Consider the following 24,590-nt stretch of genomic DNA (forward strand, 5'->3'; position numbering starts at 1 on the left):
CGTCTCTCCTGGAACCTCCCTTCGTGCGCAGGCGCAGTAACTTTTTCTGCTTCGGTGGGCTAGCCCAAGATGTTAGCGTTGCCTGGCAGGGATTGGGGAGCTGCACGTTCTATCTATTTCGGGGGCGGCTCCTCCGAACGCGCTGACCTGTGGGGTGGGAAGGTGCAGCGCGTGCCCTTCCTCCACGCCTGCAGCGTGCTGTGTGCGAGACTGCGTCGCCTGGCGTCGAGCTACGGAGGTTGGCGGGGAGGTTTGAAATTGCAAACGCGCTGGGCTGTTACGCTGATTAGGAGCCCCCGCGCGTGCACCGGAGGAAGGGCTGCGAGTGACTGCAAAGCGGGGGGAGATCTCCATCCCGGGGAACCCCCGTGTTTCTAAAAGCAAACGTTAGCTGCAAGCAAGGTGGGAAGAGAGTCTGCAGCTGCATCAGCCGGGGGGGAGGGAGAGCTGCCGCCAAATGTGTGATCCCGAGGGCTTTGGCCACTGCTCCGTGGGGAGAGATTTGAAATGGCTGATAAAGTGCAGTCTGGCGTATTGTAACGCCACCCGCACCAGGACCCAGCAGTGGGACTGCAACACCTAGTTGGGCAGGTAGTTGAAGTATTTTAATACTCTGGAGCGGAGGTGGCGGGAAAGTCATTCTGTTAGCATTTTACATTCCTGTTTTCAGTATAGCTAGAATACATCCAGGTCATCTCCTTTTCTATCTGCAAGACTCAGAATTTGTTTCTATACATGAGAAGTAAAAGTACAGCCGTTAAAATGACAGGAAAATTAAGGAACATGTTTCCAGTCCTGTTGAAATACATTTCCATTCCCCATATCTGAAGTTATGAATATTGACTAGGGAATCTGTATTTCAAATGCCTTACTCTGGAAAACACAGCCTTTCAAGTACACAATGAAGGAGCCAGACAGGGCTGATGGCCCATCAGCAAAGACAATGGACTGTGGAATAGCTTGACCTTCCTGTGGGTGTTTTGGCCAGCCTGCAAGCAATGGCCTGTTGATACATTGAAGGGCATGTGACCAGCCCACATGTCTCTGGACTGGACTCCATCTTGGGATGTCCACAAATCGGTCTGGGAACCAAATTTTAAATAAAGGGTTGCTGCTATATGGTAAAGCTATATAAGGCAGAGAGTGACATCATTTGTTGTTCTTCACTCCCCACAGAAGAAGACTCCAGGAAACACCTGAGAAACAAAGATTGAACTGGGGGAAGTGCTGAACCCAGGCTAAAAGAATTTCTAGTCTGTATGTGACAGACCTGGGGATTCCAAGCTGTAAAGCCATTGGAGCTTCTCCGTTAAGAATCTGCAGGCTGCTTGTATAATCAGCTAGGCTGAGAATTTGCTAATTCATATCCTGTCTTTCTAGTATCTTAGGTGTAGTTTGTATTTATTTGCTAGGTAAGCTGCTTTGTTCTGTTTGCTATCACTTATAGTCACTTAAAATCTATCTTTTGTAGTCAATAAATTTATTTTAAGTTTTAATCTAAACCAGTGAGTTTGGAGTAAAGCGCTTGGGAATCATAGCGCAAGGGGCAAAGGCTGTTGCATATTCCTCTCCACATTGAAGGGGAGGCGAACTGGGTAATAAATTCATACTGGTTGGGATTTGGACCAGGGCAGGATGGTACAACTCTGGTGTCCTAGGCTGGGAAGCTGGTGGTTATTTTGGCTGTAGCCTCTCTATTGTTGGTTCACATGCAGTGGCTGATCAGAGAGCCAGCATGTAACTGCAGCTGTGTGTGTCCCTATCTGTGTGAGTGCTGGTGGAGTTGTAGGACTGGGAGCGAGTCTGCAGCTTGTCACAGCAGCACAGTGTGAGAGAGAGCCCAGGCTAGTTGGTCAGAGGGCTCAGTAGTACACCAATTCCAGGGGGAGCCAGGACCCATTACACCCACTACTGTGGCAGTTTGGATGGAATGTCTCTACAGTGCATGCTTTCTCCACTGCTGATTCACCTGATTGCTGGTGCCTGTCAGGTCTGCCAGTTTAGCTACTGAAACAAAAGGTAACAGCAACAATGCTTTAATCTGCTGATGCCCGCTTCATATCAAAGTGTGCCTGACTGTAAATTTATGTGTGCAGTAATAGCTAAATGGATACAGTTGAGTTACAAATTGGCCAGTGGTTGTTTTTCTTTCTTCTAGCTCTCAGGCATTATCATGTTCTCCTCTATTGTAGTCCCTGGCTTCTGTTCCCTCCAGCTAGCTTTCCACATATTTTAACTGGATTCTCTGGCTGTATAGTTTAGGAATAAAGGGAAAAAGCAAATGCACTGTATTGACCAGTTGGACTAGGAGAAATGACACTTCTGTTATCAAGCTTTCCATATTTCTGCTCTAGTTGATTGGGTACACTTTAACATGGAAAAACATTGGGTCCAACTGGAACAAATTATATGCCTAAAACCAACAATCAGTAAGTTGCCTTCAATCACTAAAGCTGTCTGACTGCTTGGATTCTTTAATCACCCTATAGCAAAATCAAAATCATAAGTGTGGGGTAAGATGTCATCTCATACAAACTTAGCTCCTTTACATCCCCAATGACTCCTATGGCAACTAACTGTATTTTGGTGATGAAGAAATCCCTCTCATGTTGTCTCAATACAGTTGCCTTGAGACTTTATTATTTATATGACCATTCTGGTGTATTTACGAACTGATTTAGACCTTCTGTTATCATAATCCCATACAGCTCTAAACTGTATTTTCTTGATATGTCTCAAAGATTACTTTAACTGCTGATCCACGGCAGGTCATAAGATATCCTTTATCCTCCTTGGCTTTTCTCATAATTATTTCTTTCTGTTGGAAATAGTATATTACAATTATGTTCCTTGGGCAGTTGCCAACTCTAGGGAGAAAGAAGAAAGGTCTCCATGCACCATATCTATCACCACTTCTGCGAAATAATTCCTAAAAGGTCTTTTGGCATTAGTAGAATAGGATTTCTCGTTTTCTAAATGTTCTGGAACTCTTTGTGGTCTTTTGTTCCACATCTACATGTTCAGCATTACATCAGAGTTTGCTCCCGCTCCCGATGTACTTACCCTTTCTTCCTGATTAGCTGCTTTTCTTTATAGACAGTAATTATGTGTGTGTATCTGTTCTTATGTTTGAAATTCCAGCTAAAGTTCATTAGTATTGGCCTTGGTGGCTAACATACCTTTTTTTCCTTTTCCATCTACTTTGGTTTAGATAATGCATGGTAGCTCAGTGTCAATCCAAAAGGTTTCAGCAGGAGCTGAAAAGATGGATCTGGTTCCAAGGATAAGTGGTCTGTACAATGAAACTTCTCTTCCCTAGGAAAAGAAAACCTTTGCATCTTACTGGCCAACTGCAGCCCTCAGGCTTTGTACATCCAGCTGGAAAAGCAAGTCTTCTCACTGGCAGGATAGCCTTATTGCTGCTTCTTTCCCTGTAGTTTTCATGGCTTTTAGATCCAGTTCTTTCCAGGCTTAGAAGAGAGAGATCCTCTTTCTATTGAGGCAGCCAGCAGTCTAAAACTTGCTATTCTTCCTTTTATTTCTTGTTCCACTCCTGAAGTCTCCTTAAGATTTTACACTGCTGCTCACCACCATAGTCTCTAAATATCTTCCAAGCTCAACATTTATGGCAGGCGTTGAAGGTTAGACTTTTAATCCCTCCTTGCTCTGACTGGAGTTTATACACCATATCACAGATACCAGTTTGTCTCCTTCACTGAACTGAGACAGTTCCTCCTGGCATGGCAAAATTCTCACTTCTTTTTCTCTTAAGTGTGACTGTTAGATTTCCACTAAGCAACTTTGTGGGTGTTGGGGTGCAAGTTTGGGTAGCTGATGGACACAGATTTTGTTGCTGCTTTTCCTGAGTACAGAGTAGGCTGCCATTCCTGCTGGGTAACTTCGCTATTCCCCTCATTTAATATCTTTTTTTAATATTTAGCAATTTAAATAATTGTTACCATACATGAGTTCTCTGTTCACCTCTGGCCTCACAGCTTTCATCCAGAGGTTCTTCTGATTTCAGTACTGGCTTCTTCTGCCACTGACCCTTCTCTCATCTAGGTGTGCCTTTTCCAGATCTATATCTACAGCATAGATAGGGTGACCATATTTCCCTAAACTGAAAATGGGACACTGGATAAGAGATGGTGAGTGCTCAGGGGAGTTTACTTGCAGTTTCCTATATTTTATACATGGTTTTATTTTACTTAAAACTCAGTAGTTACTGGTACTGTTCCTTGTCTTGCTGCTGTTCAGGGTGTGAAGCTGCTTGATACCAGTTGTATTTCTCTGATGATGCTATTTTTCTGAAAATTTGCTTGCCTTTCAGCACCTTGTCATATAATGCAGTACAGTCTAGAGAAAAGTTAACTCGCTCAGACAAGACAGCCTTCATGGTGGAGACATTCAGATGTGATTTTTTTCAGTAGACCACACACCATTCATAATTGAAAAGACACGTTCAACAGATGCTGTCTTACCTGGCAGATACAGCACAAATTCTGCAGCCTTGGCTAGATCTATGTATTGTACTGCATTACGGTCCATTTCTCGAAAACTCTTCTGCCACCTTTCAGTGATGGGTGTTCTTTGATGGTTCCAGTCTGGAAGATAACGAGACAATTGATTTTGTGCTTCTATACAGCCTTTTGTCAAGTTGGTCAAAGCATTCTATATTGAACCTCACAGTAAGGAAGGCCCAGACTCTGAGGCAGTGCAGAAGTAAGGATGGGAATACCAGGTCACCCTTACTTCTCTGCTCTGCCTTGCAGCCAAGTGGGGCTGCTGGCCAGGGGGTCAGCTCTGAAACCAGTGATGCCTGTAGCAGAAAATTTCTCTGCTGCTGCTGGCAGGCATCATTGCCTTCAGACCGAACCCTGTGTCTGGCAGCAGTCACAGCTCTTCACTTTGTCACTGTACTCTTGGTGCATCCTGCTCAAAAACCAGTGGCTGCAGTCACTGAACTCAGAAAGGAGTGCACCATTCTAATGTGTACAGCATGCTCACTTTACCAGAACACCAGGCTGCTTGGGAAGGGATTATACATCTCTGAGGCACAGTCCTTTAAGTAACTTCCTCACTATCCTGTGATGCAAGCAGTGGACAACTGTCCCAGTTTGACCCAGACATAAGAACTACCTGCAGTGTCCAGCTGGAGAGCGGGGGCTGCTGCCCAGAGGGACAGGTTTGAAAGCAGTGCTGCCTGCCAGCAGCAAATTTCTCCCATTAAACTGCTAGTGGGTAGCACTGCCTTCAGAACTGACCCCCAGGCAGCAGCTGCCGCTCTCTGTTCAGCCTTGCAGCTGGAGAGCGGGGGCTGCTGCCTAGGGGGACATCTCTGAACGCAGCTGTCAAGGGATTATTCCCACTTTGAACTTTAGCGTCCAGAAAGTGGGGACCTGCATGTACCCTTCTAAGCTTAATTCCTAGCTTAGATCTGATAGCGCTGCCACCAACCAAAAATATAGTGTTTTGGTACACTTCGTGTCCCCCAAACTCTTTCCTGGGGGACCCAAGACCTAAACCCCTTGGGTCTTAAAACAAAGAGAAATAAACCATTCCCCCTCCCAGACTTCCCCTGAGAGATCACTGTGATCAAACTCCTTGAATCTTAAAACAGAGAGGAATTAACCTTTCCCTCCACCACTCCCTGGTGAGTGCAGACCCAATCCCCTTGGGTCTTAAACAAGGGAAAAAATCAATCAGGATCTTAAAAAAAGAAAGCTTTTAATTAAAGAAAGAAAAAGTAAAAATTATCTCTGTAAAATCAAGATGGAAAATGTTTACAGGGCCTCCAGCTTATATAGACTAGAGGGACTTCCTCCCCCCTAGCCTAAGATACAAGTTACAACAAACAGAGGTAAAATATCCATCCAGCAAAATACACATTTGCAAATTAAGAAAACAAACATAAAACTAATCCGCCTTTTCTAGCTAGTACTTACTATTATGAACATGAGAGACTGTTTTAGAAAGAATGGAGACAGATCTGGTTGCACGTCTGGTCCCTCTTAGCCCCAAGAGCAAACAAAGAACAAAACAAACAGCACAAAGACTTCCCTCCACCAAGATTTGAAAGTATCTTGTCCCCCGATTGGTCCTTTGGTCAGGTGTCAGCCAGGTTCACTGAGCTTGTTAACCCTTTACAGGTAAAAGAGACATTAACCCTTAACTATCTGTTTATGACACCAGCGCTGCCTGCACAAATCAGGGACAAATGCCCAATTTTAGTGAAAAAATAGGGGCGACCAGAACAGAACTGAAAAGGGACTGTCCCATCCAAAACAGGACATATGGTCACCCTAAGCATGGCAGGTTTAGCTATTGTACATTGAAGTTCTTCTGTGTGTTATGAAAATACATAAGATAGGTCAGGAGTTGTCAGTGTGCAATAGAAATAACATGTGAAAAATGCATGAAATTGGCTTTCTTTTTAGTAAATGTATTGTTTCTCGGGAAGTAGATGGCATCAGTATTAAATCACTTTTGGCTAGAATAAAGCACAGAAAGTGTGACAGTCCACCAGTGTCTGGGCATTTCTGTGTTACAAGTGAAGGTCCTGTACTCAGCATCACAGGTTACATAAATAATTGATAGAACATTTTATTCTTGAAATAAGTGCCAAGAAAATTGTTTTTGTGAAATTCTGAACTTCTTGACATGTCTTATATTACTGGTACAGTTTGGCTCACTTCAGTTTCTTTCTTGTTGATGTAGTTTGTTTTTAAAAGGTTCCCTTTGTAGTTTTGTATCTCTAGTATTGGATTTACAGGATATACACTGGCACTTAATATCAACAATCAAAATATTTTAAACAATTATTTCTGTTTTGGTTGGCTAAAGCCATCTTTAATAACGTAAACCATGGGCTAGTATTATAACTAATTTAATCCGGTGCTCTTTCACCTACAGTTTTACATATCCAAAGATTAATTATATGCTTCAGATAAGTACTGTAAAATCGTAGGGGAAAAAAGGGAACGTCAAGTAATTGTTGAGAGCTATTAGGAGACCCTAGACTTCTTTCTTCCTCTCCCAATAACTCTGATGAGAGGAATTGGACATGGTTGTTTGAAGTTCAGTTTTTTTCTTGACAAAGATCCCCCAAAACCTGAATGCTCAGTCATGCAAATTGGAAAAAAATCATCTGGAAATTTAAGTCAATTTCTTTAGTGGAGTTTTTTAAATTAAAAATCAAAATATATAAACCTGTAGGATTTTTTTTAAGGTTTACTTTCTTTTTGAATAATGTAAATAGTATTGCATGTGTTTTGTAAAGTGTACTTATTCAGATGACTGTTTCTTTCTTGGAAGAAGAGATTGATTTTGGGCTTGCTACAGCCCCATCAAAGGCAATGGGAAAACACCCACTGACTGGAATGCAAATAAATTAGGAGGAATTTTTATGCTAGCTTTGCATCTGGACTACCAGAAGATGGCACTGTTTACATATGAAATCGGTGCCTTTTCATTTAACTCATGAAATAGATTTATTTCAGGAATCTTCATGGGCTTTAAAAATATTTAATTCAAACCCAGTTCTAGGTAGATTTTTTGCCAATTTTAAAAACATAAGAATGTCAAGGAGACGTTTAATTTAAAATTGGAAACTAAAAATTCATCCCAAGGGAAATAATCTACTTTTAGACTTTATAGCTGTTTAACTGTTTGTTTCATACACAACATCTAACGTTACTTTTTTCCACAAGGAAATATTTTTCAATAGTATGAATTGTTAATCTAATTTCCATAAAACTTATAAAATAGTTATGAAGTTCTTCCCCCGCATTCAAACTTACTTGATTTTGTAAAATGAATTTACTGCTTCAGATAGGGGTCAACATTCTATCCATTTAACAAGTACACCATGAACTTCGCTCACAGTCTGTCTTTTTCAGCAAGGACAAGAGCCTAGATCAGTGTACAAGCCCATTCTTTCTGTGGTCTCCGCTGAGACTACTGACAAGAATGCAAGTATCGTGTGATACTGGCTTTTACAATTTTATAAACTTTTCAAAGTATTCCAGAACTCCAAGTGTTGACCTCTGGGTAAATGATTTTCGCTATACACATTATAGAAAAGTAACGTGCAAATTTTGTGTAGTGCACAAAAAAAAGGCAGAGTTTTGCAAACTGAGGATGAAGTGGCATAAATTGTATCAAAATGCCTGTTATATTATTGCAGGTTTGTTCAGTTGTGAGCATAAGATCTTTGTTGGGTTACCATTTCCTGTTTAGTTTGTGCATTTAATGAAGTATGAATTATATGGTATAAAATAAATGCTGCCTATATTATTTAAATAATATTTCTTTCAGCACTTCCTTGTGTTTTACAGAGAATGATAAGGGGAAAGGCAGTTCTGTTTGTGATGGATGAAAATATAAAGCAGTTTAATGATGCTAAAAAATGCTATTCCATGTTAGCCTAATGATGGTTAGTTAATGAACTGTATGCAAAAGATGTCGGAATTTTTATTTAAACCTTGGTTTCTATCACACTAAAACCAAGTTAAATGTTGGCAGTTCTGAAGAGAACTGTCAGCTAGTACAGGAATCATATTTCAGAGTCTGGAAAAGTAAAACATTAATGGGCTTTTCTAAATTGACAACATTGCAGTGTTGTATGATGTCGTGTCACAGTGGTAATGGGTAATGTTACATCCATTAGACCAAGGTTCTTTAATATCCACAATTAAACAGCTGAAAAGGTTGTAATTTGGGTGCTAATCTTCATGTTGGCTCCCAAGGTAATCTCAGATTAGAAGTTTTTTCTTATTTTTATATTAAAATAAGATTGGGCTGCTCTGAAATCATTTAGGCATGACAGTTTGGTGTATTTCAATCTATCATTTAATTCAAAATTGCTCAGAACTTTTCAGAAGAATGCTAGAAATCGAAATGTCCAGACAGACCATGTGATGAAATGGTTAGCATACCTGTTCTATTATTAAATACCAACAGAGTGGGAAGGAGAAGAGAGGCTAAGTATGTTTTAATTAATATATTGCCTTTTGAGTGAGACATTTTCTTGTGCTTAACATTTTATTGCCACTTACATTTTAATCTGTAACTTCTGATACATAATCATGATGGGATTGTTGAAGTAAGATGATCCTTGATTCTTCCCCAACTCATTGGTAAAACTCGCTGTGATGCTGGCAGATCAGGTGCCAGCTCATGCCAAGGCCCTAGGCCTCAGCTGAACACTGACAATCCATAGCTGGAAACCAATCTGGCTCATCTATGTGTTAGCATTGTTAAATAGATGTTAGGTTTATAAAAATGTGTTTAGTGTTCAGACTTTATGAAATGCTTGTAGGATGCTTCATGTAGTTATCTCACTTATAACATCTGTACCTCATGTTGTTAGTTTTTACAGTGCCAACACTCAGTATAACTTTGTAATTGTGTAAGTCATCAAACAGGTCATCAGATGTGAAATGCTGTCTTTCTACAGAAGGTATTAGGTCTCACCCACCACGAAAGCCCACTGAAGGCAAATGAACCATTGTGAAATATCAAAGAATAAAAGGAGATATACATGTGGTCTTGTCCTGTCAATTTGAACCATGAGGAAAGGGAATAAAAATCCCTGACAGGAAGAAACTGGATCTCTATACTGCTTGGAGTTTGGGATGGCAAAATTTCTAAGCATCAGCAAGAGATCCCCAGCTGCTTATCCTGGGTTATCTCTAGGGGGACTATAGAGCTTGCATATTACAGCAGCTTCTATTACCTTTTGGAACCTAAGACTGTAACTCATAAGAACATAAGAATGGCCCTACTGGATCAGACCAAAGATCCATCTTGCCCAATATCCTGTCTTCCGACAGTGGCCAGTGCCAGGTGCCCCAGAGGGAATGAACAGAACAGGCAATCATCAGGTGATCCGTCCCCTGTTGCTCATTCCCAGCTTCTGGCAAACAAAAGCTAGGGACACCATCCCTGCCAATCCTGGCTAATAGCCTTTGCTGGACCTATCCTCCATGAACTTATCTAGTTCTTTTTCAACCCTGTTATGATCTTGGCCATCACAACATCCTCTGGCAAGGAGTTCCACAGGTTGACTGTGCATTGTGTGAAGAAATACTTCCTTTTATTTGTTTTAAACCTGCTGCCTATTAATTTCATTTGGTGATCCTAGCTCTTCTGTTATGAGGCGTAATTAACAACACTTCCTTATCTACTTTCTCTATACCAGTCCTGATTTTGTAGACTTCAGTCCTATCTCCTCTTTTTTCCAAGATGAAAAGTCCCAGTTTTATTAATCGCTCCACATACGGAAGCCGTTCCATACCCCATTCATTTTTGTTGCCCTTTTCTGAACCTTTTCCAAATCCAATGTATCTTTTTTTGAGACGGGGCGACCACTCATTTGTGTCTGTATGTTTACTTGTTTTAACCTTGTAAAAAACTTTTTCCTTTTTTTTAGTTAATTTATTATAGGATTGGCCACAAGCATTCTCTTTGGTGTGTAGGGTCTAAGGTGCAATTGAACTTGGGTAAGTGACTGGTCCTTTGGGACTAGGAGTAACCTGAATATTGAGGTACTATCTATCACAAAGGTAAGCTTGTCTGGGACTGTCTGACTCCATGTTAAGGCTGTTGCAGTGCTTGAGAAGTTCACACTTGATACTTTGGTGAAATCTGAGTATAGAACTCACAAACAGTTTGGGGTTTGTGCCCTGCTTCTTAACAATATGTCCTGGGGTTGGTACTCACGCTCCTGAGCCACTTCAGGCAGCTTGACACTCCCAATGACTCTAAAAGGACTAAGATTGGAACTTACATGAGATAGCCACATCTAGATAATATATGGTGACTGGTGCTATATAAATAACTAGCATGTAGATGAATGGGTGATACAAAATACCTCACAAAAAAATCTGGAAGCAAAAATTGGGTGTAACTCCACAGTTCTCACCTACAAAGCAAAGTGTTAGAGAAAGAGAGAGAGAAGAAAACTTTTTGGTGTAAACACAATCGCAGAATCTTTGCTCTTTTCCCTAGACCTTTGATACCAGGTCTGTGCTAGTGAGCAGTAAAACCACGCTGGGTATTGTCATGCAAATAAGCACATAAGTCTGTGTTTTGAATTGTTATAGCCTGCATCTTATTAACCAAAATAGATTTTTCCAGGCTGGATTTACAGTCACACACACATCATGTGCCCTGTTCTTAGAATAATACACCCTTAACATACAGAATCAAACTGAGAAAACAAGGGAAGAGTAATATATAGATGTGTCCATTTCAGTCTGGAAAGAGCAGTAAGTTTGGAGTGCATAATTTATTCAGGAACTGAATCCCTTTTCGTGTTCTAGACAGATGATTTGAGTTGGAGAGTGGTTAATACAATAAACTTCTATTGTAAAATGCTGAGAAATGCCAACTAGAGTTCTAAATGGAGTATGCTGCAAAAGCTATACCCCCATGACATAGAGGAAATACCAGAGAACTTTTTATGAAAGAAAGAGATCTTTTTTCCTATCCCATTTTCTCTGTACATGTGGCCCTCTTCCAAATATTTTGTAACGACTCTGCAAGTAATGTATTACTTGGGCTAATTTCAAAGCAACCTCCTGAAATGACTAACAACAAGGAATGAGACACAGACACTCTGTATAAGTTAAAGCGAGTGGATGCAACATTATTAACATGTTAATGACAATAAACAGATGTGCTTGTGTAACCATAATCCTACCCCTATTATATCAGAACTGGGATTGCAGACAATGGCCTTGAAGGCCCCATGGCTTCACCTCCATGTATGAACTGTTCTACAATCTACCTCCACAGGAGAGATCCCTACTACCCTTTCCTTGTGCGATGGTTAAGGATACAGGTGAGGGATTCCTCAATCTATGACAGACAGGAAAACTGTCTCTTTGCTGTGCAAATACACTGGGTCCAGGTCAATGCCACCACTCCAAGACTGGGCACGTGCTGATTAGAAACCAGCAACTAAGATGAATGTTTCCCTCCCACCTTCTGTATAGTCAAATTGCTGCAACTATGAGGCAAATCCCCTGGAATGTCTGCAAAATCAGGGCCAAATCCTGTTGAACATGAATAACCAGATTAAATCCATACAAAAACCTAGATTCTCTTCACACAAATGTATGAGTCAACAACCTGGGCTGTGCCAGAATGAATGGTTAGAGAATGCATTGGGGCATGAGTTGTCCAAGAACGGGCCTGTTTTGCTGTTGCAGGACAATTGCATGGTTTGCACTCAGAGTCCAACCAAACAGTGTGCTTGTTGTCCAATGGATTATGCTGTGGTTGCAAGTCCATACACGCAGGTTTGGGATGTGGGCTCGTTGTTCTTTGTAAGGATGACAGAGACAAATATTATCACCTCAGTAACAAATATGGCTGCTAAAATTAATGTAAACCAGAGGTAGGAGTGTGGAGTTCACATCTGACCAAAAGCAATTTGATTGCCATCAGTCTGCTGATTGAATCAATTATGCATCAAGTCCCAGGAGAAGAGGATGGTTGGTTAGCCTGCCAGTATTCTTTGCTCATCCTCAGTGTCTTGGGGAATACAGACTGACCATAAGGGCCTGGTGCAATTTAGCACCAACCACCTTTCCTCATTTTATGAATTCTGTCTATATCAGCATATGTGTTACACTTGCATTATGACCAGCACTCAGTACCCACTATGGCACTGGCCAGGGTCTTGCATCCATTCTGTCCTTATGGTAATTTGAGGAGCGTTGCAGGCATTTTTCTACTTAATTTGCCTTCCAGTCCTGTTTACTGCTCCCAGTCTCTGTGTATCATGTGGACCTCTTTGCTTGTTATGTGGCTGAGTGAGCAGGAGTGATGGCAGGATTGGCCTGGCCATTTTTTTGTGTTGCTCAGGTCAGATGTTCTGGGACTATGAGCTGAGTTGCACTGATCTAACTCAGGCAGAGACAGACTTCGGGATCATGGGAAATAATTGACAATTTTGACCAGTATTCTCCATCTTCCATCCTGCCCTGTCCCTCTCAGTGCAGTTTTGCTGCATCATGGAATCTAGCCCTATATAACTAGCAACTTATTAATTTTACAGGAATACTTTATCATATTTTTCCTGTGTCGGTTAATAGTGGAAGAAAGCTTAGGAAACATGGGGGTTATCTGGATTGTTATGACAGGAAGTGCATGTGTTTGAGAATATGGTCAAGAAATATTTGGTTTACATCAGTAACTTGAAAGTGAGAAAAGATACTGTGTTTGTGTAAGGAAAACTCCTATGGGCTGAATGAGTTGGTGTGCTGTGGAGGAGATGGGGCGCAAATCAAGCTCACAAAACTCAGTTACAACTTTAACTATGGAGTTACATCAGAATTCATCCTCCAGCTCACAGGGAAAGTAAAGAACAAATCTTTTTAAGTTCCTATATATTTTTAATGGCAGTGAACAAGTAATAAATAATACTTGGTGCTATATGCAGAATTTTCTTGGAGTTTAGTTCTTGACACATTTCCAGTTTTTCATGCTGTAAGAAAACTTGGGAAGGCTCTTCTTGGATTTTCTTTTTCCTTTGAAGACCAAAAAAGGCAATTAAAGAGAATCAGTGGACCCTTTTGCAAGGTAGCCAAGAAAAATAAGTGAAGAAAGGGCTTACTGGGACAATTTGATTACCACCACTTCATTGTTAGGTCATAACTCGGACTTGGAGAACAGTCTACTGAAACTTGTTGCATAATAGTCAGTGCTGCCAATGTTGTTAGGAGGGAAAATTCTTTAATCCTGTCTAATCTTTTGAAAGTTCATACTAGTTACCAGCAAATTCTCTCTGCAATGATGGCATCATCCAAGCCTCCTGATGAGATGTTGCCAGAAGGAAAAAATTGAAACCAGATGGGTCAATAATGTGAGAAGCAGTTTGACATTAATTGTTCCCCCATTTTTCCCCTTCTTTGAAATCTAATTTAAGTAAAAATATGGCATTTTTCTTGATGATGTTCTTTGTTTTTAAAATAGCCAAGCTGGTGGGCGAGTGGAACCACTCTGTTCAAGGGCAGATATTTATACCAAGCTCTTCAAGGCTAAGATCACTCTTAATACCAAGGAAAATTGGGCTATCTAAAGCAATATTGTACCTCATTTGTAGTTATTCTGACTGATTTGCCACAACTTTGACATGATTAGTTCCTTTAAGTGTCCTAAATATGTTAAAGACAGTGTGGGCGGGAGGGAGGCAACAAAAACAAAACAGCAGCCTGAGGCAATGACATACAGATTAGCTGTTTCCCTGACCTTGGCATGCACTGTAGAACAGAACAGAACGGGATTATAAATTGACCCATGTGGTATTGCTGTTACTGAAATTGTTGCAGAAATGCAATGTAATTGCAATGTGACGATCTACTGTAGTATGACAGAAAAACTGTACAGACTATCTGCTTAACAAGAGAAAATAATTCAGTAAGCACTACCTATCCCATTTAGGGGTTGTCTCGTTGATTTGTGCTCTCTCCCACCACCCGTATCTGTTTGTTGCATCCATCTGCTGTCTCACTTTATATTTCCATTGTAAGCTTTTGGGGGCAGGGACCATCTATTTATTATTTGTTTGTACAGTGCCTAGTAAAGTGGAGCCCTGATCAATGATACAGCTACTGTAATACAAATAAGAGGGAAGTTCCTTAAAATAGGATGAAATGTATCTTTTAGTGAGTAGATCAGGGAAATGGGAATCAGTACTTTTGTGTTGTGTTCCCATTTCTGGGAGTGACTTGTAATATGAATTTGGGCTAATTACTTAACCTTGTCATGTGACCCATCTGAGCCTTCACCTCCCATCAGCCCTATCTTTTTGGAGACTACATTTTCCATAATTTCTCTTTCCTTCAAAGGCCAAATCCCAATGACTATTGACAGCTGTGCCTCCCTTAAGTTTAGTGTTTGCTGAATTTAGTACCAATAAAGTGGGTGAATTTGCAACATCTAGATCCTGAAACACAGAGATAACGCACGTTAAGGTTTCACTCAGTGCTGCAACTACTTAGCAGTATACTTGATCCTTTCTAAAGGAGCTGCATGTATTCCGCTGTGGGTTCGTTTTCCTTTATGTCCCAGTGAGTCTTGAACATAAGATGAATCCAAAGTGATTGACGTCACATTCTAAATTAAACTATTTTTTTGTTTAATCTCTTTTTAACTGTTCTTTTCTATAAGTAAGTGATAGTGTGTTTTATGCAATATTTTCACAACAGTTCTCAAAACTAGGAAAATCAGCCACTTTTTTCAGAATGATATATGGGCAGAAAATGACAAGAGCATGCCACTTTAGCAGCAGTGGGAATGCTTAAGAGTGTTTTGCAATTGGAAACTTACCATTTTTTTATTACTTGAATCATTTTCAGAAATGCTCTAAGACACTAATTCAGTGCACCTCATTGGTGCCTATGTAGTAATGAGCAGAAGTTGTTTGGCAAGTAAAATCTTAAATATTTGAAATGTTGGTAGCTGATAGTAACTTATGGGGCCCCTAGTGTATTTTTAGGACTCATAAACTCTTCAAAAGCTGTGAGCAGCTTTTCCCCTTCTAAAAAATTACCAATTTGCTGACCTTCCTCTGCTGAGTGCTTCAGTTCTCTGATTGCTGCCATACAACTGTTTTACATTAGATTAATGATGTTTAGACTTCATCTCTGTAGCCGTCTTAATTTTAGTTTATCTTTTTGCGCATTTTGACATATCACATTGCATATAGATTTAAAACAATAATAGCTCTTTGTGATCTTCAGGTTTCTACAGACTCCCCCAGCTGAATGATTTTGTGTTATCTTGACCAGACAAGTACCATAATTATTAATGAAAGGGCAAATGAAAATTTAGCCAAGGTTCCACAGATATGGAACGTTCGTAGCTTGAGACCAGAGTTCCATCTCCAGTGAAAACTGAATTAATATTTCAGTAAAATATTGTAACACTAGTACAGGTACGCTGATTCACTAGTCAGGATGTAAAAATGACTGATGGCAGCGAAATTGGATCAAAAAATTATCTAGATTAACCAAAAAACTGAAGGAAAGAAACCTCACAGCTTGGTAAAAATTCTACAGGACTACACAAACCAGCATAACCGGAGCAATACCCATCCTAGTTCAAATGGTTTATTAGAGGAAATAAAAAAAAATGTGATGCCCTTAAAATATGTGATAATCTCCCCTTGTATCAAGTTAATTTTATTTATCTCCATATGGGTGTGTGTTCTAATGATTAAAACAAGACGGATTCAGGAATGATAGGATCTATTCCTGCTCATTTCTCTGAGTTGCTGTGTGTTACTTACCCTATCTGTGCTTCAGTTTCATTATCTATAACATGGGGTGTTATCAGTTAGAATTACTATGATTAACTTATGTTTGTAAAGAACTTTGCAGCCTTGGATATGTTCTGCAGTTGCTAGACAATGGCAATGGGAATATACCCATGACAGCCAGCCCCTGTTGAGAGAGTTCTCATGTTGTCTCTGGATAGCAACATCTGAGCACTCAACCTACAGAGTCCCACCAGAGTCACAAAAATACTTAAACATGAATTTGCAGTGGTATGCAACTGTTTTACTAGGCAGAAAATAATTAATGGCAGAATCTGCTTCCTTCTACATTGAATAACTGGCTTTCTTGTACAGAAGAAATTGTTGCTTTTGAAGATCTCATATATAGGTGGCTACATGCTTAATGATGCACTTAAATGACTGGGATAATTTAAAAACATTTTGAAAAATGTGACTGCAATATATTTCATAAACGGCTCCCGGCCAAATACTAATGAATAAACAAACAGACCTGTCTATTGATGAAAACAACCACACACTGACTTGAAATAAAATATTTACTGATGTATTATCTCTGAGCGTCTCATCTGAAATATACCTGTTGGGTCAATAATTATTGACATTCACCTCAACAGAAGTCAATATGTTTTCAGTTTGTTTTTTTTATCGTTAAGGTTGCCAGCACTTCACACCTCCTCTGCCCCTGTTTTTCTTTTCCCTGCTGCAGATTCTCTCTCATTCTCTTTGAATGAACAAGACACAAGCTGTGGCTGCAGGAGTATAAATGTGTGGAATGTCTTATCCATTCCAGATTTATAGTAGAAAAGTGTCTGTCTTTCTCTGCATTAAAGTGAGATTTTGTGGATTCTGCCTTTTCTTCTGTCTGGAGAAGTTTCCATTATTAATTTTTTTTTGTTTCATTAGCTTGAAAATTAATTGTTACATTTGATTAATTATTAAACAGGTCAACAGAAACTTTGCTGCCTTCAGAATGTGATAATCCTGTTACAATTGGACTCATTTTTGTAAAATGAAATAATTATGTCCAGAAAAAATTTCTTCTCTATCAAACTCATTCTATGGGGAAAGTTCTTTAATCTAGAAATCATGGTGATTTATGGTCTGCTGTTACTGATATTTCCATGATCCTGTGAAAAATGTGATTTTTTTTTTTCCCCCTCAATGGAAATTTTTGTGTGTCAAATAAGAAAATGTCAATTAAAATGAAAACATGTCTAAATCAGGGATATATTAAAATTTGCAACAGCTTGCGGGCAGATTTTATAAATCACCAAATTTGTCCATATCTGAGTACAGTGAAAAACAGAATTGTCCTGAGTTCATATAAAGAACCAATAAAAGGAATAAGATGGATTGATCTATTTAAAAATAAAATAAAAGATTTAGGTGTGATGGAATGAAACACAGCCATTAGCAAGTCAAGTTTAAGTATTATTCATTTGAATTCACCATGATATATTTCGCATATACTAATTCCACTTCAGACAGTTTTCTATTTGCTTTGATGGTTTTGGTCTCCTTTTCCTGTGATATTTGTTGCAGGTAATAATAGAGTAAATGATTTATATTCATAATATATTTCCTTCTCACCCTTTGAAGGAAATGCAAAGTTTGAGTGAGCAATTGTATTACCAGCATTTGTTTATATCTATAAGTAAGTACATTTGGTACTTGTGATTGTTTCTCTCTCCTTCTCAAGGCCAAATTTGATCATCCTTGTGACAGAGTTTTGTGCGGGGGGTCTAGGGTAGATTGGGCTTGGGGCATGAATCCTTTCTATCTCCCTGGGAGTTTGGCGTGCACGGAACGTGCAGCCCCACTTCTAGCCTACAAACTGTACTAAGATCTGGGGTTGCTGCACTTCTCTTACAGAACTGTGGGGAGAGAGGGTGAAGCCTGTGGATTTACACAGAGGTTGAGTATCAGGGCTATTTCTGTGCTCTTCTCACAATATACCCCTGCAAGCTGCTGCAGAGAGAGGCTCTGTAGCATGCAGTGTGTGTGGATCTTCTTACTCAGCCTCTCTGTAGACCCTCCCGCAGTGGAAATACAGTGGTTCTGTTGCTTTTATAGCTTTCAGCACCAATGGAGGGAAAGGGCAATAGTAAAGTTTGACATGTCTTGTTTGTTCCTTTTAAAAAAAGTTAGTTTTAGAAAACTACCTTTGCTTTGTAACTTGCAATTTCCCTCTGTGCACTTAAGTCAATAAATATAGAAAGCTTCAGATCCTGTGTGCTGATTGAGGAGTTAAAGCTTTTGAGCATGTGAGAGAACACCTCTTACAAGTTTCAGCAATGGTCATGACATGACAAACCCTACGTGGGAATGCCCTCAGGAATGCTGACTAATATTCTAACACCCCCCAATAGGAAATCTCAGCAAGGAAAGCTCAGCTAACCTGTTAAACCAATATATTTACTCCAAATTTACACTTGTGTAAAGGACAACAAACTTTCCTGTAAAAGCCAGGTATCTTTCTACAACTCACAAGCAGCAACAAGAATTGTAGAGGATATTTATAACCTGATGATTCTCTTACTTTTATTAAGTTATCGAAAATGGACTCCCTGGTTACACACATTTACTTTGCAATAATTATTTTGATGCTTATATTATTCCTGCTTACAAATAAATTATTTGTAGCCTTTGTTTTTTAGTAAACCAGCCCAACATATCGGTTTACAATAAATACTGTAAATGCCACATAATGTATTTCCTGCAGAGAGCAGATTTCTCTTTCCCCTTTCATGTTCAGTTCTGCTATGACTTCTCAATGTATTTCATTGTATAGATGATCAGCTCGTTGGTAAATCTATTTGCCTATTAATACCTAAGATGATAACATATCCATTCAATTAGGAAGATCCCTGGGCTTACTGTCTATCAATACTGACCACAAGCTTATGGAACAAACCCTGATAACTCCAACTAACATGTTAATGAAATTACCTCAGTGCACATGGTATACTAGTATGTATAAAAAGGTCAGAATGTATTGGTGGTGGGCAAAGAGGGAGAGGAAACAGACTTCTTCAGTTTTGGTGAATTCAAGTAATATATAGAGCCCACAGCTGGGAAGCTTGTTCATATTCCACTGGCATATCCTGCTAAAAATCAAAGATCTGGGCTAAGCAGTATATTGTTTCTTGTTTTATACACAGCATTATACAAGAAAAGGATGGGGGGCCTGAATTGGAGAAACTCTTGACCCACCTAGAAAAGAGGGCAGGGGCCATTTTTTGTTCTGTGATTGTACAGACAATTGGGTCCAGGTCCATGACTGGGGATCTTAGGCACCATGGTAATACAAATAATAATAGAGAAAGATCCTTTGGTATATAATAGCAAATTCTAGAGAAGTTTAGCAGGAAAATATGAAAATCTTGGAGCAACTGTATTAGAATATTAATATTAATTTAAAATGAAATACTCTGTGTAGTGGGGCAGACTGCCGCACTCCCTGTGAGAATGGGCTGTGGCAGGCCAGTGAGTCTGCACAGCCCAGGAGCCAATCAAAAAAGGGCTTATGGGGAGCCAATCAGGGCCTAGATTGGAGGGAACCAATCAGGGCTAGGCTCACCCATATATAAAGGCTGCCCAGAGCAGGAGCAGTCAGTCTGTCCCAGGCCTTTGATAGGGGAAGGTCAGTCCCCAAGGGGGAGACTAGCACTGCAGACAGCGCAGCGCTGTGCTGGGCAGGGCAGGGCAGGGCAGGGCAGGGCAGGCTCAGGGAGGCTAGAAGGTGCTAGCCTATAGCCGCCAGGCTGCAGGCCCTGAGGGGAAGGGCCTAGTGGGTACAAAGGACCATAGGGGAAGCAGCCCAGGGAAACAGAAACAGACAGAGGAGGGGAAAGAAAGAGGGCAGCGAGGCTGATGCCAGAGGGTCCCTGGGCTGGAACCCAGAGCAGAGGGTGGGCCTGGGTCCCTCCCCTTCCTCCTTGCAGTACATTCAGCCGTGGGCCATAGGAAGCAACCATTGTAGACCACACCAGATCGCTGACAAGAGAGATTAGACTTTGGGGGTGTGTGGTTGCACATGGAGGCTGGAGTGGAGGACTGCTGATTATCGATCCCTGGAAGGGGGTGCAGATGGACTAAGGGGCACTGCCAGAGGGCAGTGGTCTCGAAGAGGACGCTGCCGGGCAGGGAGCAATGCGGGTCCAGAGACACCAACAGAGGGTGGAACAACGGATGGGACACCGCCAGGAGGGAGCGCTCCACTGGAATCAAGCTAATTCCCAGAGTTACCAGCAGAAGGCGCCGGGTGGTGAGTCCCAAACTGTTTACACTGGGATATTTTCTTTTTTGAGGCATAGTTTTATATTTGCATTCATTTTTACCAGTTTGACTCAGCAAACTCATTGTTTCATGAGGACTGTGCAGGAAAACTCGAAGACTGTGCCTTTCTATTCTTCATCCATATAACAGGGCTGTCGTTTTTCTATGCTTACTACATATTCCATGAACTGCATGCCACTAAATTTAATTAAATATATTTTTCACCTACACTTGCATGAAATTAACACTTCCTCCCTTGAAGTGACAATTTTTGGAGACAGTCTTGTGTCCCATGAAATTTTAAAAAAATCACATCCACTGGGAATTTATTTACACATCTAAAAGTGATAGGCTGTGTTGCATGCCATTTTCATCAGCACACCTGCTGATCTTACCATTGCTAATTAAAGACTGCATTTAAAGCATTACAAACACTTTGTGGCTGTGCTTGATGAAGGCAATGCACCCACTTTGAAAAGGAACATTAATTCCATGGTTGCTTGAGGAAAGTCAGTGTACTGTCCAGTATATAGATGAAGGTAGTGGTACTTTTTGACCCTACATAGGAGGAACTTGAGGTAGGTATTGAAACAGAGAGGTAGGTTACAGGATCAAGAACTTGATCAAAAGCCAATGTAGTGCTTATTGTCAGTTTCATATTTTCAAGGGAATATATAATACTGTAATGAGAAGACTTCATCAATAGCCACAATATGTGCTTGTCTGTCTAGTGGTATTCTGAGAAATGTTAGCTGTCAGCAAGTATCTCATCAAGGACAAGATGAATGAAACCAAAATATTATGAAAATGGGATGTGAAGGTCTATGAATGCTTCAGTTTAATAAGAACAGAAACAATGTGGTTCTGTTACTGACCAATATTTTTATTCTGCAGGATGAAATTGAAGAACAATTTGAAGTGAAATGTAATCCAGCAGAAGATGGTAAAACCACCATAAAGAATATGAAGTAGGTGTGTGAAATCTCTGATGAAATAAGTTAGACATGCATGACATTGTGACATTCCCCAGGGTACAATCTGGACTGTTCAACAGTGTTGTCCCCTCAACACGCTACCCTGAGGTGCCTTTTACATTGCTTTACTGCCAGAACAGCCACTCCTGGTCTGCTCATGCAGTCTTCAGCCAGTAAATTCACTCCTAGCTAAATACATGAATGTTCTCCCAGCCACTCATGAACTACATACAGGGCAACACCCACAAATTCTTCAGTCCCAGCCTTGTTCCCAAGAAATGTGCATCTTGCACTGCTCAGTATTCTGGATAGTGCAAGCTCATAGTAAGTCCATCATTCCAACACTGGGTAATGATTATGCACCAGCCTTCTTATCCTAAGTTGGGATTCCCAAACACTTCAGTCCAAACACACTGGTTTAGATAAAACAATAAAACAAGTTTGTTAACTAAAGAAAAGTAGATACAATTTTTCCAGCTGAGTTGCCATTTAAAAGAAAGAGCAATGAAATGTGTCTTTAAGCCAAAGAAGTACTAACTGCAAATAGAAGTAGGCAGAGTACAGGGACTAAAGTTGGAGATGAACTTCTATGGCTGAAAACTGGAAATAGAAATAATAGTATCAGATCATATGATAAGTAAAACTGAAAGAACCTGTGAAAGAGAGAGATACCTGTGAAAGCATAGTGTTTAGTGCCTCATATAAATCTGAAAATGTGATAAAAGGAGAAAAATCACATTGCATCCCATTTCCGAGCGCTTTAGGTCTTCATGGTTTCTATTTAAAGACAGGGCCTAAAGAGACACATGTAAGGAACTTTGCTCTGCCTCCCTTCTGCTTTCTCATTGGTCAGTGGAGAGAGGAATTATTGTGCAGAAGAATCTGAAATGGGAGCCTGAGAAGATGCTGTTGCGTAAGATGTTTCTGGGACTCCAAGCCTACATGCTCATTGGGGAACAGCATGAGGAGGAGAGAAATTGTTCAAGCTAACTATCTCCTGGAAAGAAAGAAATCATGGCACATCCAGCTCCCCTCACCTGCCTAGAATCCAGGGGAAATGCAGTGGTCCTCATCTTTTCTGGCTCTCCACAGAAGGAATGTGGTTAGGAGCACAAGAATTGTTCCTCTACACAGACCCGCGCTGTATGTGTATCACTGTGTACGTGCACATACTTTGGCTTTATAAAAGCTTGCTTCTTTCATACACATTCCCTTGTCCTCATTCTTTGCTCTGTGCCATCTTTCATCATTCAAGATGATAAATGCCACTTCACTGCCTCTTTTCAACACCTATGTTTGCATTTAGTACTCAGAAGAATAGAAAGAACATTCTGCAAGGGACAAGTGGACAACAGGATGGTGTGCTGCCTTTCTGGAGCCAGAACATGAGATGCCACGCTAAGATTGAATAGGCTTCTGAAGTTCATGGGCAAGGACCCATTGGTGATGGTTCATATTGGCAGTAATGATTTGATCCCAGTCTGTAAGTACCTACATGGAAAACAAATATTTGATGACCCCATTATCAATCTTGTAGAGGAAGGTGTAACATGATCCAATGGCTGGAAGCTGAAGCTAGACAAATTCAGGCTGGAAATAAGGTGTAAATATTTACAGTGAGAGTTTAACCACTGGAACAGTTTATTGTGAGTTGTTATGCAGTCTCCATCACTGGCAATTTTAAAATCAAGATTGGATGTTTTTCTATAAGATATCCGCTAGGAATTATTTTTGGGGAAGTTCTATGGCCTGTGTTATACAAGTAGTCAGACTGGATGACCACAATAGTCTCCTCTGGCTTTTGAATCTATAAATCAAAACATCCGAACATCATAATATGTGAATTTCCCCCATCCTTTTTTATCTACTTTAACCACCGGTGCTGAGCCAGTAAACTCATAGACATTTCCATTTTATGTCTGAAGAAGCTAGAAGTGCTGATCCAGCTACAATGTTGAGGGATGTCACCTGGTCTGACATCAAGAAGTTTGATGGTCTGAGCCATCAGCTCAGCCAAAGAACTCATGGAAGTCTGGGCCCAAAAATATAAAGACCTGAGTTGAAAAAGGGCTAATATATTTGATATCTGACACTCTTGTTCAATAAAACATGCGTAATATTTCACCGTGGTCATAACTCATTTTTTAAAGTTAGAATTTTAAAATTTCAAGCAAAAATACATTGTGTTGAAAATGATGAGTCATAACCTGAAACACCAAATCATCTAGAAGTAGAAGGTTTAAGTGAGCGTGTAAACATCTTCAATAGAGAGCTGAAAATCTTTGACTTCAGTTTGTAGTTATATAATTCCAGAAATGAGGGTAAGAAACAGCAGTATACCTGTAATTTGCATCTCCCTTGTGTATTACTATAGCAAATTGGATATAGTATATTTAAAATAAAATTACTCATTCTAGTGCAGCTCCTAGAATATAGCAGTGCAGGTTGGAACATCTTTCCCTTCCAAACAAAGCTACTGAATCTGTTGTTTTAATTCATTATTTGTCATGCCCCAAGTGTGCACATGGTATCTGAGAAACCTGCATATTAATGCTGCTTTTTTTTCCTTCTTTAGCAAGTCCGACAAAGCAAATATACCAAAATGACACACACTATACAGTGTCTTTGTACAGAGAGACTCCATCATTTTCTTTTCAGCTGAAGTAACTTGTGCCACATTAACTTAACTGCTTCTCAGTCACTCTTGACTTTGTATAGCCCATATATACTTAAAGTTATTGCCACTTTTGTGCTTAGGGGGGTGGCGGGGGAAGCATATACTAAAGTTCAAAGAACATACTATACTGTACTTATCTTATGACATCTTTCTTTTTTGTATTACAGGAAGTATCATGCAGAAAAGCTACAGAGACCATTACTGTTGAAATAAAATTGATCTTACATTACCACTTAGTTCATTAAATATTGTTGTTCTATTGATATCAACATTGATTGTACATGTGACATTGATAACAGTACATCATTAATTCATTACAAACAGGGCTACTCCAATAAATACTAGATGACTT

The 24,590-nt window shown here is 40.1% G+C and overlaps 1 long non-coding RNA gene across 2 annotated transcripts; it reads left to right on the forward strand.

Moving 5' to 3' along the window:
• Positions 1-175: 175 nt before the first annotated feature.
• LOC116814725 (uncharacterized) lies at positions 176-24,507 on the forward strand. Of its 2 annotated transcripts, none has more exons than XR_004371324.2 (3): positions 176-238; positions 21,482-21,559; positions 24,406-24,507. It is a non-coding gene; the product is annotated as an uncharacterized LOC116814725 (long non-coding RNA). The 2 variants fall into 2 exon arrangements; XR_012656032.1 differs by lacking the exon at positions 176-238 and adding an exon at positions 4,008-4,148.
• Positions 24,508-24,590: the final 83 nt, after the last annotated feature.

The sequence above is a fragment of the Chelonoidis abingdonii genome, chromosome 5 (assembly GCF_003597395.2).
Source record: "Chelonoidis abingdonii isolate Lonesome George chromosome 5, CheloAbing_2.0, whole genome shotgun sequence".
NCBI lineage: Eukaryota > Metazoa > Chordata > Testudines > Testudinidae > Chelonoidis > Chelonoidis abingdonii.